Raw genomic sequence first — 16823 nt, 5'->3', positions numbered from 1 at the left:
AAGTAACTAAAGCAAATGGAAGAAATGATGATTTCAAAGAGCTGAACAGATTTCAAAGGATGGCTCAAGAAAACAAAGTAAAGTATTATAATGACATGTGCAAAGACCTGGAGATAGAAAACCAAAAGGGGAGAATATGCTCGGCATTTCTCAAACTGAAAGAACTGAAGAAATAATTCAAGCCCTGAATTGCAATATTGAAGGATTCTAAAGGGAAAATATTAAATGATGCAGGAAACATCAAAGAAGATGGAAGGAATACACAGAACTACTGTACCAAAAATAATTGGTTGACATTCAACCATTTCAGGAGGTAGCGTATGATCAGGAACCGATGGTACTGAAGGAAGAGGTCCAACCTACAATGAAGGTGTTGGCAAAAAACAAGGCTCCAGGAATTGACGGAATACCAATGGAGATATTTCAACAAACGAATGCAACCCTGGCAGCAATCACTCATCTATGCAATGAAATTTAGAAGACAGCTACTTGGCCAACTGACTGGAAGCGATTCATATTTATGCCCATTCCAAAGAAAGGTGATCCAACAGTTGCAGAAATTATCAAACAATTTCATTACTGTCACATGCAAGTAAAATTTTGCTGAAGATAATTCAAAAATGGTTGCAGCAGTACATCAATAGAAAACTGCCAGAAATTCAAGCTGGATTCAGAAGAGGATGTGGAGCAAGGAATATCATTGCCGATGTCAGATGGATCTTGGCTGAAAGCAGAGAATACCAGAAAGATGTTTACCTTTTTTTTATTGACTATGCAAAGGTATTTGACTCTGTGGATATTAACATTGTGAAGGAAAGGAATACCAGAACACTTAATTGTGCTCATGAGGAAATTCTACATAGATCAAGAGGCAGTTGTTCTAACAGAACATGGGGTATTGCATGATTCAAATTCAGGAAAGGTGTGCATCTGGGTTTTGTCATTTCACCATACTTATTCAATCTGTATGCTGAACAAATAATCCGAGAAACTGGACTATATGAAAAAGAACGCAGCATCGAGTTTGGAGGAAGACTCACGAACAACCTATGATATGCAGATGACACAACCTTGCTGAAAGCTATAAGAACTTGAAGCACTTACTGATGAAGACAAAAGGCTACAGCCTTCATTATGGATTACACTTCCATATAACAAAACAAAACTCCTCACAACTGGGCCAATAAGCAACATCATGATAAATGTAGAAAAATTTTGATATTGTCAAGAATTTCATTTCACTTTGATCCACAATCAATGCCCAAGGAAGCAGCCAGTCAGGAAATCAATGGACATATTTCATTGGGCAAATCTGCTGCAAAAGCCCTTTTTAAAGTGTTAAAAAGCAAAGATGTCACTTTGAGGACTAAGACGCATCTGATCCAAGTCTTGGTATTTTCAGTCTCCTCATATACATGTGAAATCTGGACAATCGCTAAGGAAGACTGAAGAATGCATGCCTTTGAATTATGGTATTGGTGAAAAATATTGAATATACCATGGACTGCCAGAAGAACAAAAACATCTGTCTTGGAAAAAGTACAGCCTGAATGCTCCTCAGAAGCAAGGATGGCAAGACTTCATCTCAAGTACTTTGGACATGTTATCAGGAGGGACCAGGCCCTGGAGAAGGACATCATGCTTGGTAGAGGATCAGCGAAAGAGAGGAATACCCTCAAGGAGATGGATTGACACAGTGGCTGAAACAGAGCAATGATTGTGAGGATATAGCAGGACTGGGCAGTGTTTCATTTTGTTGAACATAGGGTCGCTATCAGTCGGAAGTGACTCAACGGCACCTAACAATAACAACATATATCAGATAAATGTTCACTATCAAAAATATATAAAGAACTCCTACAACTTAATGACAAAATGGCAAACAACCTAATCAAAAAATGAGCAAAGGACTTGAATAACCATTTCACCAAAGAAGATATACAAATGGCCAACAAGCCCATTGTTTTAGTTGTCTAGTGCTGCTATAACATAAATACCACAAGTGGATGGCTTTAACAAACAGAAGTTTATGTCTTCACAGTTTAGCAAACTAGATAGAAGTCCAAATTCAGGCATAGGGTTTATTGTAAGGCTTTCTTTCTCTGTCAGCTTTGGGGGAATGTCCTTGTTTCTTGGCTCCTTGGTGATCTTCACGTGGCTTAGCATCTTTCTTCCCCCATCTCTCTCTCTGCTTCCATGTTTAATTTCTTCTTATATCTCAAAAGAGATTGATGCGAGATACACCCTATACTAATTTCACCTCATTAACATAACAAAGAAACCCATTCCCAAATGGGATTATAACCACAGGCATAGAGGTTAGGATTTACAACACATGTTTTGGGGGGACATAATTCAATCCATAACACACATGAAAAGATGCTCAATATCATTAGCCATTAAAAAAACAAAAACAAAAAATTCATTGCCATCAAGTTGATTCCAACTCATAATGACCCTATAGGACAGAGTAGAACTGCCCCATATGGTTTCCAAAGAGTGTCTGGTGGATTCGAACTGCTGACCTTTTGGTTTGCAGCCACAGTTCTTAACCACTGGGCCACCAGGCTTCAAATTAGAGAGATGGAAATCAAAACCACAATGAGATACCACTTCACCCCCACTAGGATGGCTAAGATAAAAACACTAAATTGTACATGTCGAAAATGTTGAATAGACAAATGTTATATGTATATTTTCACCACAATAAAAAACAAATGAACAAACAATAAAACAAGAAATGTTGGTGAAATTAGAACCCTTTTTCATTGCTCAGAAACCTGTACAGCAATGTTCCTTGCAGAACTTTTCACAATAGCTAAGAGGTAGAAACAACCCAAGTGTCCATGAACAGACGAATGGATAAACAAAGTGTGATATATACATGCAACGGAATAATACTTAGCTGTAAAGAGAAATGAGGTCCTGATACATGACACAACATGGATAAACCTTGAAAACATGAGTGAAGTAAGTCAATCACAAAAGCACAAAGTTGTATGATCCCACTTATATGAAATATCTAAAATAGGCAAACGTATAGAGAGCAAAGTTATTAGTAGTTCCAGGGGTGGGAGGAAGGGGAAAAGGGGATGTCATTGTTTAGGCAGCATTGAATAATCTGTTAATGGTGATGAAAAATTTGGCAACAGATGCTGGTGATGGTTGCACGTCATGTTTAATGTAACCAGTGTCACTAAATTGTACATGTCAAAAATGTTGAATAGAAAAATGTTATATATATATTTTCACCCCAATAAAAAAGTGCATTTATATTTGTTGTTGTTGTTATGTGCCCTTGAGTCAGTTCAGACTCATAGCAACCTTATGTACAACAGAATGAAACTGTGCCCAGTCCTGAGCCATCCTCACAATCATTGCTATATTTGAGCCCATTGTTGCAGCCACCGTGTCAATCCATCTTATTGAGGGTCTTCCTCTTTTTTGCTGACCCTCTACTTTACCAAGCATGATGTCCTTCTCCAGGTACTGGTTCCTCCTGATAACAAAGCCAAAGCATATGAGACAAAGTCTTGCCATCTTTGCTTCTAAGGAACATTCTGGCTGTACTTCTTTCAAGACAGATTTGTTCGTTCTTCTGGTTGTCCATGGTATATTCACTATTCTTCGCCAATATCATCATTCAAATCATTATTTCTTCTTCTGTGTTCCTTATTCATTTTTCAGCTTTTGCATGCATATGAGGTGATCAGAAATACCTTTTTCAACAACATAAATGACAACTGTACACATAGACCTCACCAGATGGAATACACAGGAATCAAATTGACTTCATCTGTGGAAAGAGATGATGGAGAAGCTCAATACTATCAGTCAGAACAAGGTCAGGGTACAACTGTGGGACAATCAATTGCCCCTATGCACGTTCTAGTTGAAGATGAAGAAAATTAAAACAAGTCCATGAGAGACAAAGTGGGCTCTTGAGTATATCTCACCTGAATTCGGAGACCATCTCAAGAATAGATTTGATGCATTGAACACTAATGACCGAAGACTAGATGAGTTGTGGGATGACATCAAGGATACCATACATGAAGAAAGCAAAAGGTCATTAAAAAGACAGGAAAAAAAGTAAAGACCAAAATGGATATCAGAAGAGACTCGGAAACTTGCTCTTGAACATACAGTAGCTAAAGCTAATGAAAGAAATGGTGAAGTAAAAAAGCTGAACAGAAGATTTCAAAGGGCAGTTGGAGAAAACAAAGTAAAGTATTATAATTAAATTTGCAAAGACCTGGAGTTAGGAAATCAAAAGAGAAGAACCCTCTTAGCATTTCTCAATCTGAAAGAACTGAAGAAACAATTCAAGGCCCGAGTTGCAATACTGAAGGGTTATATGGGCAAAATGGAGCCCTGGCAGCACAGAGGTTAAGAGCTCAGCTGCTATCCAAAAGGTCAGCAGTTCAATTGAAAGACATACGAAGCACCAAAGGAAGATGGAAGCGCATTTACATTTAATGATATGTGTGTGTGTGTGTGTGTGTGTGTGTGTGTGTCATCTATCTGGTAATATTAAATCAAATCTCAAATTTTGGTTTTGATAAGCTATTTGTGAAGGATAAACATTATCTCCATCTTCTAGTCAGATAATATGAATTTCAATGAACGTATTTTTCTAAGTAGAGCACAATTTTTCCCTAGAAGATGTTTTAAAAGAGCAATTTTGAGTGAAATATAGGAAAGAGAAGAATGAACTATTCATCTACAGTGACTGAAAAATATTTCATCAGTGAAATCCTTTTAGCTACATTCATATGGTCAGGAGTACCCTGGTTTGTAGTACTGGACCTTTGCACAAGTTTGGAGTAAACAAAATTTGTGTTCAGCAGCCCTACCACCCCTTTCTATTCACCCTTTGCTTTAGGTACAGCACCTCACTTCCCAGAAAACCAGCACTCTCATATTCCACCATAAAGCAGCCTACTTGGGATGCCCAGTACTTAAAATGCTATATCATGTTTCCCATCTCTATCAAAACATGCCTTTTATAATGCTTTTTATAAGTACCATGTCCTTGTGTCCCTTAGTGAGTAGATCTTCTCTGATTAACTCATCCACCTTAAAGCACCAGTGGCTTCACGTTTATCCCTCTTCAATAGCATTAAATTTTTGAATACATAAGTCAAAAAGCCAGGCAGCGAAAGGACATTCAAGAGAGAGGAAATATTTGAGTTTAGGGAAAATTTTTAATCTATCAAAATACACGATTTGATCGCTGTCTACTTCAACAATGCCTAAAGAGATGTTGTTTAGTCAGGTAACCAGAGGAGTAAATTGATGGAGGCTCTGAAATAAATTTTCCCTCAATTATATTAAAATATAACATAGCATAGAAGCGAGGATGTTTATAGTGTTGATTTATGGTGCAATAGTGGAAACAACCTAAATGTTGTGTAGAGTACTGGGGATATAAATTACCAATCAGATATAATGAGATACTGTAATGTGTAAATGGGATAAATGTGGTATAAAAGTATATTTATTGATATGGAAGTATGGTCATAAAAATTATGAAAAATATGAAAATTCAAGTTATAAATCAGTGAATATATCATATTTTTAAACACACACACCCCCCTATAAATTAGGAGTATTTTTAATGATGGTTTTCTCTGAATAGTGACTCTATAGTGACTTTTAAAATTATCTTTTTTGCTTGTCTGCATTTTCTAACTTTTAAAATCAGAGTAAGAATAAGTATTTCTTATTACAACAAAAATGTTTAAAAATTAGTAACTGATACATTGCCTTATATAGATAACCATATGTACCTTGAGGAAATCATCAACATGTTTTCAACATCTAGCATAACATCTAGAACAGAGTAGATAATTAAGATTTTTAATCAAAGGGGAATCTCAAAAGTTATTGGTTTTCAGATAGATTCTATAGGATTTCAGTAGTCTAGTCAACATATCCTACTCATATTTTCCCCATTCCTTTTGAAAAGTTTTATATTAGGCTTTAAAATTTCATTCAGAAACCATATGATTATGAAGATTATGAAGATGTGATATTGTAAGAACAAAACTAATAAATTGTAAGTTTTGAAGGCCATTTCATAATGCTGTAATAACTTAATTTCTTGAAATGTTTCATATAACAAAATTATTTCCCTGTAGTGATATTATAATAGTGCTTTCAGCTTCAATAACTTCCATATCTACTCCACTTCAATCCTCATCTTAGACTTCATCATTGCTTGAAATTTCTGTATTGCCCTAATTGTGCCCTTCCTTGTTCTCTGATTGTTCCCTAGTACCACATTTTTAAAAAAATTCCTCAATGCCTCATCACCCAGCCAAGATCCGATATTCAAATGTTTTAATGACATTCTCACAAATTCCCTGAATGTCCCAAATCCCTTGACTTTGCATTACACTTACCTTGCCGAATTACAACCCTGAATTAACACAACCAATCCTTTTATTGAATCCCCTAGTTTGTGTGAGTTGCTCCAAGAATGACACATTATCATACTAATTAGGTATACTAAATATCTATAGTACACAATTTCAGCTGGGCCCTCACTTTCAATTCTTTGTATTCCTAGATAATTAGCTCCCTACTGAATTCACTGCAGCAGCTATTCCAAAACTTTTCTGTTCTCTTCAATCCCTGCAAACCTTTCCAATTATTGTCAAATTTCTTGAAAGAGCTGTTTACACTTACTGCAAAATCATTTACCTTTTGTTTTTGTTCAACTCCTTTCATTCTTGGTTCAACATCTACCATGCTATAAAAACTTTAAGTCACTCCAAAGCACCAGTTCCAATGACTTCCTTCCAATCCTCATTCTAGTCAACATCTGTAAAATTTAGTTCCCTTTCCAGTCCATCATTTCTAAATTTTCTCTTCCATTGATTTCTGTGTTCTTCCCCTTCTCTTCTGTTCTGTTCTGTTCTCTTTGAATATTCTTCTGTCTTCCTCTTCTAAGCACCTATTATTTCCCCGTGTTCTGTTCCTGATGAACTTTTCCTGTATGTTGAACAAATAATCCGGAAGCTGGACTATGTGAAGAACAGGCATCAGGGTTGGAGGAAGAATCATTAACAACCTGCAATAATGCAGATGACACAACCTTGCTTGCTGAAAGTGAAGAGGACTTGAAGCACTTACTGATGAAGGTCAAAGACCACAGCCTTCAATATGGATTACACCTCAACATAAAGAAAACAAAAATCCTCACAACTGGACCAATAAGCAACATCATGATAAATGGAGAAAAGATTGAAATTGTCAAGGATTTCATTTTACTTGGATCCACAATCAACATCCATGGAAGCAGCAGTCAACAAATCAAACGACACATTGCATTGGGCAAATCTGCTGTAAAAGATCTCTTTAAAGTGTTGAAAAGCAAAGTGCCACCTTGAAGACTAAGGTGCGCCTGACCCAAGCCATGTGTTTTCAATCACCTCATATGTATGTGAAAGCTGGACGATGAATAATGAAGACTGAAGAAGAATTGACGCCTTTGAATTGTGGTGTTGGAGAAGAATATTGAATACACTATGGACGACCAAAAGAACGAACAAATCTGTCTTGGAAGAAGTACGGCCAGAACGCTCCTCAGAAGCAAGGATGGCCAGACTCCGTCTCTCATACTTTGGACATGTTATCAGAAGGGATCAGTCCCTGGAGAAGGATATCATTCTTGTTAAAGTAGAGGGTCAGTGAAATAGAAGAAGACCCTCAAAGAGATGGATTGACACAGTGGCTGCAATTATGGGCTTAAGCATAACAAGGATTTTGAAGATGGCACAGGACCAGGAAATGTTTCATTCTGTTGTACATAGGGTCACTATGAGTTGGAACCAACTCGATGGCACTTACCAACAACAACATTCTCTCTTGGCAATTTCATATGTTTCCATAATTTCAGCAATAGAATCTCAAGACCTGATACTCTTCTGAAGTGTAGTACCAAATTTATATACACCTTATTTATGTCTATTAATGCCCCAGAATCATCTCAACTCTAACATATATAAACCAAATCACCTGATCATCCTTCCAACAACTAACTTCATGTTATCAAAGATATTCCTTCTTTGTTTTAGAAGGACTTTTATTCTCCAAGACACTTAAAATCAAAACCTAAGAATCAGTTTTTACTTCTCCATATTCCTAATCATCCTCTGTGTTTAAGCAGGAATTAAATCCTATGACTTCTACATCTCCAATATATACATAATTTTTTTGGTCGTATATTATCCTCTTTTTAAGCAAATTCGTGTTTACTCTTCTGGTTCAAATCTTCATTATTTCATGCTTAGACTATTATTATGACTTCTTAACTATTGCCCCCAGCTTCAATCTACCTCAAAGTATAGATATAATTGTATCATTTCCTTATTCAAAGAATTTATGGCCTCCCACTCCCACAGAAACAAAGTCTAAGCCCATAAGTTGTATGGAATATAAGAATATCATAAAATGTAACAAAAAATAAAGCCAGGTAGGGGGCTAAAAAGTACTAGTGTGGGGTACACTTTTAACAGGAATTATTTATTATTTGTTAACCTTCTATTGGGTTTTGAGTTCCTCGAGGGCAAGAACTGTGTCTTGTTTTGTTCTGTATTATGGATTAGTTATGACAAATTTCTATAGACTATTTTTTTCTTATACAAATTTCAGAAACAGTCTCCCTTACAAAGGTTACACTGTTTGCATGGCAGTAGAGAATATGATATCTGAGATGTTCTACATGACCTCTTTCAATTCATGTTCTGTCATAAAGGAGCAATTTCCCTTAAACTGCCCTCACTTTTTCCCACCTTAAATTTTCAATTTCAACAATGATCAAAGATAATGTGGGTGTTCATGGACGTTCACATGATAAGGCTTTCTCTATGTGTCTGGTGACCCAAAAGCATAATGAACAAATGTAAACAGATTGTGTTTCACAACTAGGCCAATTAACTTGAAAATGTTACTTAGAATGAAAGGTGGCAGGATAACAATAACAAGGTTTCAAAAGTACAAGAGAGTTTTAACCTGTGAGAGATACTGAACTATAATTATGAACTGCAAGTCTGCAAAAAAGAATTTAAAGCTCTTGACAGTTTCTCTGGATGAGCATTTTTTGTCATCTACATTCACTATGGAGAATCATTGATATGATTTTTGTCAAATGAGATATTTATTAGCTTGTGCATATCATAACTTAGTAAAAATGATATTTGAGTCTGGGCAAATCTTTAACTCAAATCTCAGTTTTCACAATGTGCTTAATTAGCAACCTAACATTTTGTTTGAACAGCAGTGAATTCATATGCTTAATATCTTTAAACTGAAATCAAGTATTTGACTTTGTTTAGGATATGAAAAGTAGAGCCAACGCTGAATAACAAGCCCTAGTGATTAATTGATGTCAGAGTAATAATCTACCCTGCACTTTTTCCAGAATTGTTGAAACATTAAACCACTCAATAAGGCCAAAAAAAAAAGACACTTTTTTTTCATCTTGAAGGAAAACTTCAAGATGAATTATATAAACTTCACCACTAATAAAAGGATCTTGAAAAAGAGCAAGATGTGTCACTTCTGGTAACATGAAGGTAAATGTCATAGCATTTCCAACCACAATGATATAAACAAAAGCTCTCACAATTTTAAAAAGATAGGATAGATGCAATACTCCCTAAATTCTTCCCACTATAAATTTGATTATAATTTGGTAGGTAGAAACTCATAAAATTTTCAGATTTATCTTCCACATAATTTCCCATTTGTCAAATGTTCTGAAGTAGACTAACTGAAAAATGACTGAGAGCTTCCAATGTACCAGTTCTTCTTTCTTTTTTTTTACCTCAATATTAATCATCTTGATTCTCTCCTTCCAATTTCACAGCGTACAATATCATCCCATAATGAACTGCAGAAGAGATCAAATGCTCCCTCTACAATCCTTCCAGGATAGGGAGATGTATTTGTTTCCTCATTTGCTCTTTCATCCAGACTACCCACATGCCACCATAAGTCCACCCAGCGATTTCCCTCTGATAAGTGAGGACAACTCAGCCTCTCAACTAGGGGTCAGAGAATAGGGCTGAATAAAACATTTTGTCTGATAATTAGCATATACTATTAAACATTGATAAAGCTTTCCAGAGACAGTTTTGGAAGTCATCTGAATGACCTAGAATAAGAACTGCCAAAGCACTGGGTCAGACCACTATGCCTGCAGGAGCTATGCATATTGAAGTAGACTTGATGATCTCAAAGGATAATTGCGTGTAGGCAGTTTTCCTTGTTAGAACCCTGTGTAGAGGACATGGGCATATGGACTCTGCATTTTCTCCCTTTTAGACCAAGATTCAGGGTTTCCATCCAGTTCATATATACACTAGACAACTATAAATACAATTAACTGCAAACTCCTGAGCACACATTCAATACTCTTACCCCCAGAAACCCAAGAAACAGGCTTTCTACTCATTATTTACCACCACAGAGATCCTTGAAAGTGTTTGCAACACTGAAAACAAACTTAGCACAGTCAGTGCCTTCCTCCCATTTATTAGATATTTGCCAGCAAGGTCATTTATTCTTAGAATATGTTTACTGGAAAAATGCAGTTGTATTTGAATGATTGGGGAAAAAATAAAGTCTTTGGGTGAGTCATAAGTGGAAAAAAAAAAAGGTCATTTGAGAAGATTTCAGCTGGAGAAGGAATTGATAAAGAATATGGAAATGAATTCTCATTAGACCGAAAGGCTCTAAGACTGCACCCTGTAATGAAATTAGCGTCTTCAATAGACAATACGCCTCGTTAACAATAGGAATCTAACTTTTATTACACTTTTCTTGGCTTTTTCTTTTCATGTTGTAACACTTAAAATATGCATTAATGACCATATGAATGAATCTATTTGCTGTGGCTATTCTGAGCCTCTTGAATGAGCAAGACATCTAGTATAAACCTTTGAAGGGAGAGCTTGAATAAACTCTTTGGTGCATAATCTGGTAATAGATAATGGTCTGATGAGAAGGGTCACCTTCCTAGGAAGCACAAAGAACATTAACAAATGAAGGCCACTACTTCTATGCATGTTAAGTCACTTAGCATTTTCCAAATGAAGGCATGACTTTTTTCGGATTGATTCTGTGTATCTGATAGAGATGTAGTTCAGACTTGGTCAAGTATCTTATGTAAAGGCATGGAGGATCCAAGAGCTGTACCAGAAAGACTTATGGGAAGTAAGCATCCTAAAGCCTTTGCTTGATAGACACACCTTCATTACTATGGGAAATCTGGGATTGAATAACTCCTTTATTGAATTAAAAGGAAGAAAAAGCTAGGCAGTTTTTCAGAACTTAAATATAATTTGGTACCCATTTCTCTTAATTGCATAATAGAGTCCTACCTCACTGCACTTCATTCTATAATTATTTTAAGACTAATATGTTTCAAATAAAATTAAAGAATCATATAGTGTTTAGAATCTACCATTTTACTATTGTAAAGGATTTTAATCTAGCAGCCTATAAGGAAGTAAAAAAAAAAAATACTAAGTATTTCAAAATTTGGTCACCTGGTTGGGGGTTTGGGGGTGGAAAGAGAACAAAAATTGTGATCACTGTTGTTTCAGTCACTTACTAGTTCTTAGCAAAATGGACAGAAAATCACAAGGGGAAAACAGTCAGGTACAACATGAATTATCTGTTGGTCCAGTGGAATGTTCGGCTAATAATGGTATATCCAATCCCCGGATAACAATTTTTTGCTGTAATAAGAGCCCCAAAGTCCAGGGATAACATTCTGAGGAGAGAAATAAAGATAATACTGGAGAGGGAAAATTAAGCAAGGAAATATTTTGCTTTAGTAGTTCCTAGTGATTTTTAATTGAACTATATGCTCAGTATAAGGTAAGTAATTGGAATATGATGGATTAAAATGTATGTCTTTGGAAAATATGGACTGGGCTGCTTATCCTGCAAAGGCTTCACAGAGAACAGGCCACCTAACTTTTCTTATATATGGGACTAGGTGCTTCTTCCCACCCAATCACTCTGGCAGGCATGTGAGGTAGAGGTGGGAGAAGGAGAAGCATTTGCTAAACGATCTTTAGGGATGTGCTTGCAGAATGGAACAAAGATAATTGCCACCAAAGATAAAAGGACACAAACATTGTTCAGCTAGAGAAATGAAGTAGCTATTTGCTTCTGAACTGTCACTTCAGAACTACTAGCAGTGATAAGACTGCTAAGATAAGGACTCTCCTATCAGATCTGATTGAGCCGAACACACAAGACACTTACACTGCGTTGGCAATTGAAAGTCATTATCACTATTTAAACAGTAAACAACAAGAACAGATTACTTATAGAAAGCAAACAGTAAATAACAGGAACCGATGTGAGGTGAACTGGTCCGCTCTACCCCTACAAGTTCCACCACTTAACACAGTAGGGGTTTTATGTCTAAAAGGGGACTCAAATTACTCAAATTACCCATGTCCATTTCTGTGTCACTGGTGGACATGCCATGGATCAGGTATCAGCAGGTGTCTCTCTTTCTCTCTGTCTCTCTGCTTCTCTCTCTCAGCAGGTGTGTTGTCAACTCAAGTCAGGTTCAGCATGGCTGCGTTTGTTCTCTCTCTCTCTCTTTGTCTCTCTCTGTGGCTTTTTTTGGCTGGCTCTGGACCCCTGTGCTTACTAGTCCAGCTCTCAACCTTCAGCTTTACGACAACCTTGGGTCAGTGCCTATGTTAGGTCGTAATTATGACAGCAGCTCTCGAGGCAGAGCAGTTTTACAGGCAATCCCTAGTCAGTGTATGCCCAAGTCCCTGCTCTGTTCATGACTCCCTGCCTGGAGGTGCCAGCTCAGCTCCGTGGACCGACTGTCCACTGCTGTGGTCTGCCGGTCTCGTAGTCCCTGCCACTGGAACCGCTGCCACCATTTCTCTGTTGCTTGGTTCTGCTGTGTTTGCCACCATTTCTCTTGGTCTTCAGTGTTACCAGCTCAGTGTTACAGCCCTTGACTTGTATTACAACTCTTCTAGGAGGTTCTCAACCCAGAGCCTCATGTCCAAAGGATGGCTCCCCTCCTGGCTGTTGTTGATCAGGAAACCCCATATGATACTCCAGTTCTAGGGTTTTTTTATTGGTCAGTGGGCCAGCACCCCAGCCAATTCTGCTAAAGCTCAGACTGGTGGGGCTTCTTCAGCCAATCCAGGTAAAAGTCAACTACTGGGTGGGGAGGCAGTCAATCTGAGTAAAGATGGATTGTAAACTGACCAATCCTTGCAAGCTGCTTATGTGGAAAGCAAACCAACCAATCCCTTGCAAACCACTTATGTGTATAGCAAACCGACCAATTATTTAGCAGACTGTGTCTAGACCAATCATTTTAGGAGAATAACAGACCCAGGGCCAGGAAGGCCACATAAAAGAAAACCCAATGCACCACTGCCTCTAAGATATTTTTTATGACAATAAAAGAATAAATGTTATTAAACTGAATTACTCTTCATCAGGAAATGGATGGAATAATTTTCTCCTTATAAACATCAAGTTGGGTAAGGAGCAGGAAGCTGCATGAAAGAAAAATGTCATCTGTACTTCTTGCCAGGCTTTTCATTGCTGGAACCCTATTTCTTATTAATTCCTTATTATCCATCAAATTCCTTAAAAGCTTCTTTATCCTCATTACTGGACATCTACTCTGGGGAGTGGGAGTGTATGTAATATAACCAATAGTACAGATTGGAAGCATGAAGCAAACTTTTGCCAGTAATAAAAAAGTAAAAGCAGAGACTTCCAGCAAAATGGCACTCTAGGCAGAAGCACCACGCCGTCCCTCTACAGCAAAGATCCAAAAAACTAAGTTGAACAGAGAATACAATCCTGAAACCCTAAAACATCAAATGAAGAGATAAAGAACTCAGCCAAGCACCAAATGGAATAAAAAACTGACAGAGAACGGAAAGCGAGGAGAGATTCATGCAGAGGTCCCCTATCAGCTAACGCAGCGCGGATCCGCCATCATGGACTCCTATCAAAGACCAGCAAACAGGGGGTACGAGAAAGAAACTTCACGGAGATTCCAGCAGGAGACAAAACAACCAGTAATTTGCGATATATGCTTTTCCACCCCCCACCCTTCTTCACCCCCACTCAGACTCCTCTGCTTCCCGCAGCCACAATCTCTTGTCCGGTAAGCACCAGCTGCTTGGATTCCACCCACCCGAACGGACCAGCTCTCGGAGTGCCATTTGTTGTCTGCTGGTGTTGCTTTTTTCTGCTTCTTTTGATTTCTTCTTACCTCTCAACACCTCTCCCTCCTTTCACTCAAATACCTGGCTCCATGTGCCAACTTTGTGTCTTCCTGAGGGGCTGCAGAGCTCCGGTAATTTGTGATATAAGCTTTCCCACCCCCTACCCTTCTTCACCCACACTTGGCCTCCTCGGCTTCCCAGGGACACAGTCTCTTGTCCAGGAAGCACCAGCTGCTTGGATTCCACCAGCCTGCGCTAGCTGGCTCTCTGAGTGCCATTTGTTGGCTGCTGGTGTTGCTTTTTTTCTGCTTCTTTTGATTTCTTCCTTACCTCTCACCACCTGCCCTTCCTTTTGCTCGAATACCTGGATCCGTGCACCATCTTTGCTTCTTCCTGAGGGGCTGCGGAGCTCCTTTCGAGTGTGGAGCTGCTTCCCGATCTGGGCTGCCACAATGGTGGGATCCCGGGGCTTTTGTTCTTTTGTTTGTTTTGAATTGTTTGTTTGTTTTCTTTTCCTTTTCTTGATCTGGGAGCCCCTTCTGGCCAGGCGGTGATGTGTGGCTTGGAACCTACCCCCTCGGCTTGCACAGATATGGAGAGGGAGCCCTGAGGGCATTTCTTTTTTCGTTGATTTTTTTTCTGTTTTTTGGGGGGCTTTTCTTGTTCTTTTATTTTAATTTGTTTTGTTTTCTTTTCCCTTTTTGTCTTTCTTCATTACTTAGTTTCTCATCTCGCTATATCTTCCTTCTCTTTCTGTTCCCTGAATACCTGGCTTTGTATACCTCTATGCCTTCTAGCCATGCTGTACTGCAACACCTGGCAACAACTTTCCCAGACCTCATAGCCACACCGGTGGGAATCCCTGGGAACTTTGCTGTTCTTTTCCCTTTCTGATTTTTATTTATTCATTCTTTTCTTTTTTTTTCCTTCCCCTTCCCCTTTTTATTTTTACTTCATTTCATAGTCTCTCATCTCTCCACTCCAATGGAAAGCTCCCCTAGCATTCTTTTTTGTTTGTTTGTATGTTTTTGGCTCCTGTTCCACTCTCCTCTCTCACATGTCCATCATAGCTCAACACATAAAAATCTCCCAGCTACATCCTGCCTACGTGCACCATGCACTTAACATCACACCACCAAGCAGCACAGACATGGCCTACTGGAACCTGCCCTGAACTGATTACCGACCCAACCTTTTGGCTGTAGTAAGTGCTACAAACAACCCATTACAGTAACTACTCTTCTGCTAGACCTGCCCTGCTGTACCATATCTGAGTGACTGACCCTGCCACTTGGAGAAGGAGGCGAAAAGTATTGTGCCCATAGATGAGCAAAGAACAAAGAACACACAGCCCACTTGCACTGGCATAGCCAAATTAAAAAAAAGGGATAAAACAAACAAATCTACAATCAATAAATGAAAAAAATAACTACGGAATACCCAGAAGACAGCAGACAATATCAAAATATTTACAAAAACAGGACAGGATGGTTCCAGTAGGCATCCAAAATAAAACACCAGATGACTTTCCAGTAGAAGAAAAGACACTAGAACTACCTAATAGGGAATTCAAATCTCTGATACTCAGAATTCTCCAAGAGCTGAAGCAAAAAGCAGACAAAAATGAGGAAAAACAGACAAATTCATGGAAAATACAGAGAAAAAATTGGAAGTATTCAGGAAAATAATGCAGGAACTAAATGCCAAAATAAATTCACAACTAGAAATTATACAAAAACAATTAGAAATCCAAAAGATGAACAACAATATTTCAGAAATGGACAGTGTCATAGAAGGGATGAGAAGCAGATTTGAAATGGTGGAAGACAGGATCAGTGGAATTGAAGACAAACACTTAGATACAACTCTGTTTCAGGAAAACTCAGAAAAAAGAACAAAGAAAAATGAAGACACACCGAGAGTTATGTGGGATACAATGAAAAGCAAAAATTTGCAAGTGATTGGAGTTTCAGGACAGGGAGAGAAAACAGAAAACACAGAGAGGATCATTGATGAACTGCTGAAAGAAAACTTCCCCAATATCATGAAAGATGAAAAGCTGACCATCCAAGCAGCTCAACAAACCCCATATAAGAGAGACCTCCAAATAAAATCAACAAGGCATATCATAATCACACTCGCCAAAACCAAAGACAAAGAATCCTGAGAACAGCTCGTGAAAAACAAAAAGTCACATACAGAGGAGAAACAATAAGACTAAGCTCAGATTATTCAGCAGAAACCATGCGATCAAGAAGGCAATGAGATGACATATATACAATTTTGAATGAAAAAAATTGCCAGCCAAGAATAATATATCCTGCAAAACTCTCGTTCAAATATGATGGTGAAATTAGGTCATTTCCAGATAAACAGAAATTAAGGGACTATGTAAAAGCCAAACAAAAATTACAAGAATTATTAAAGGGAGTTCTTCAATCAGAGAACAAACAACTTCAGCTCACAGGCAGAATCTAGGACGCAAGATCGTACCAGCCAGATACTAATCTAGCAAATTAACTCTCAAGGACATCCAAAACAAAAAGAAATACAACAGGGAATCAGAGCAGTTAATCA

The sequence above is a fragment of the Trichechus manatus genome, unplaced genomic scaffold (assembly GCF_000243295.1).
Source record: "Trichechus manatus latirostris isolate Lorelei unplaced genomic scaffold, TriManLat1.0 scaffold00051, whole genome shotgun sequence".
NCBI lineage: Eukaryota > Metazoa > Chordata > Mammalia > Sirenia > Trichechidae > Trichechus > Trichechus manatus.
This window is presented reverse-complemented; position numbering follows the sequence as displayed.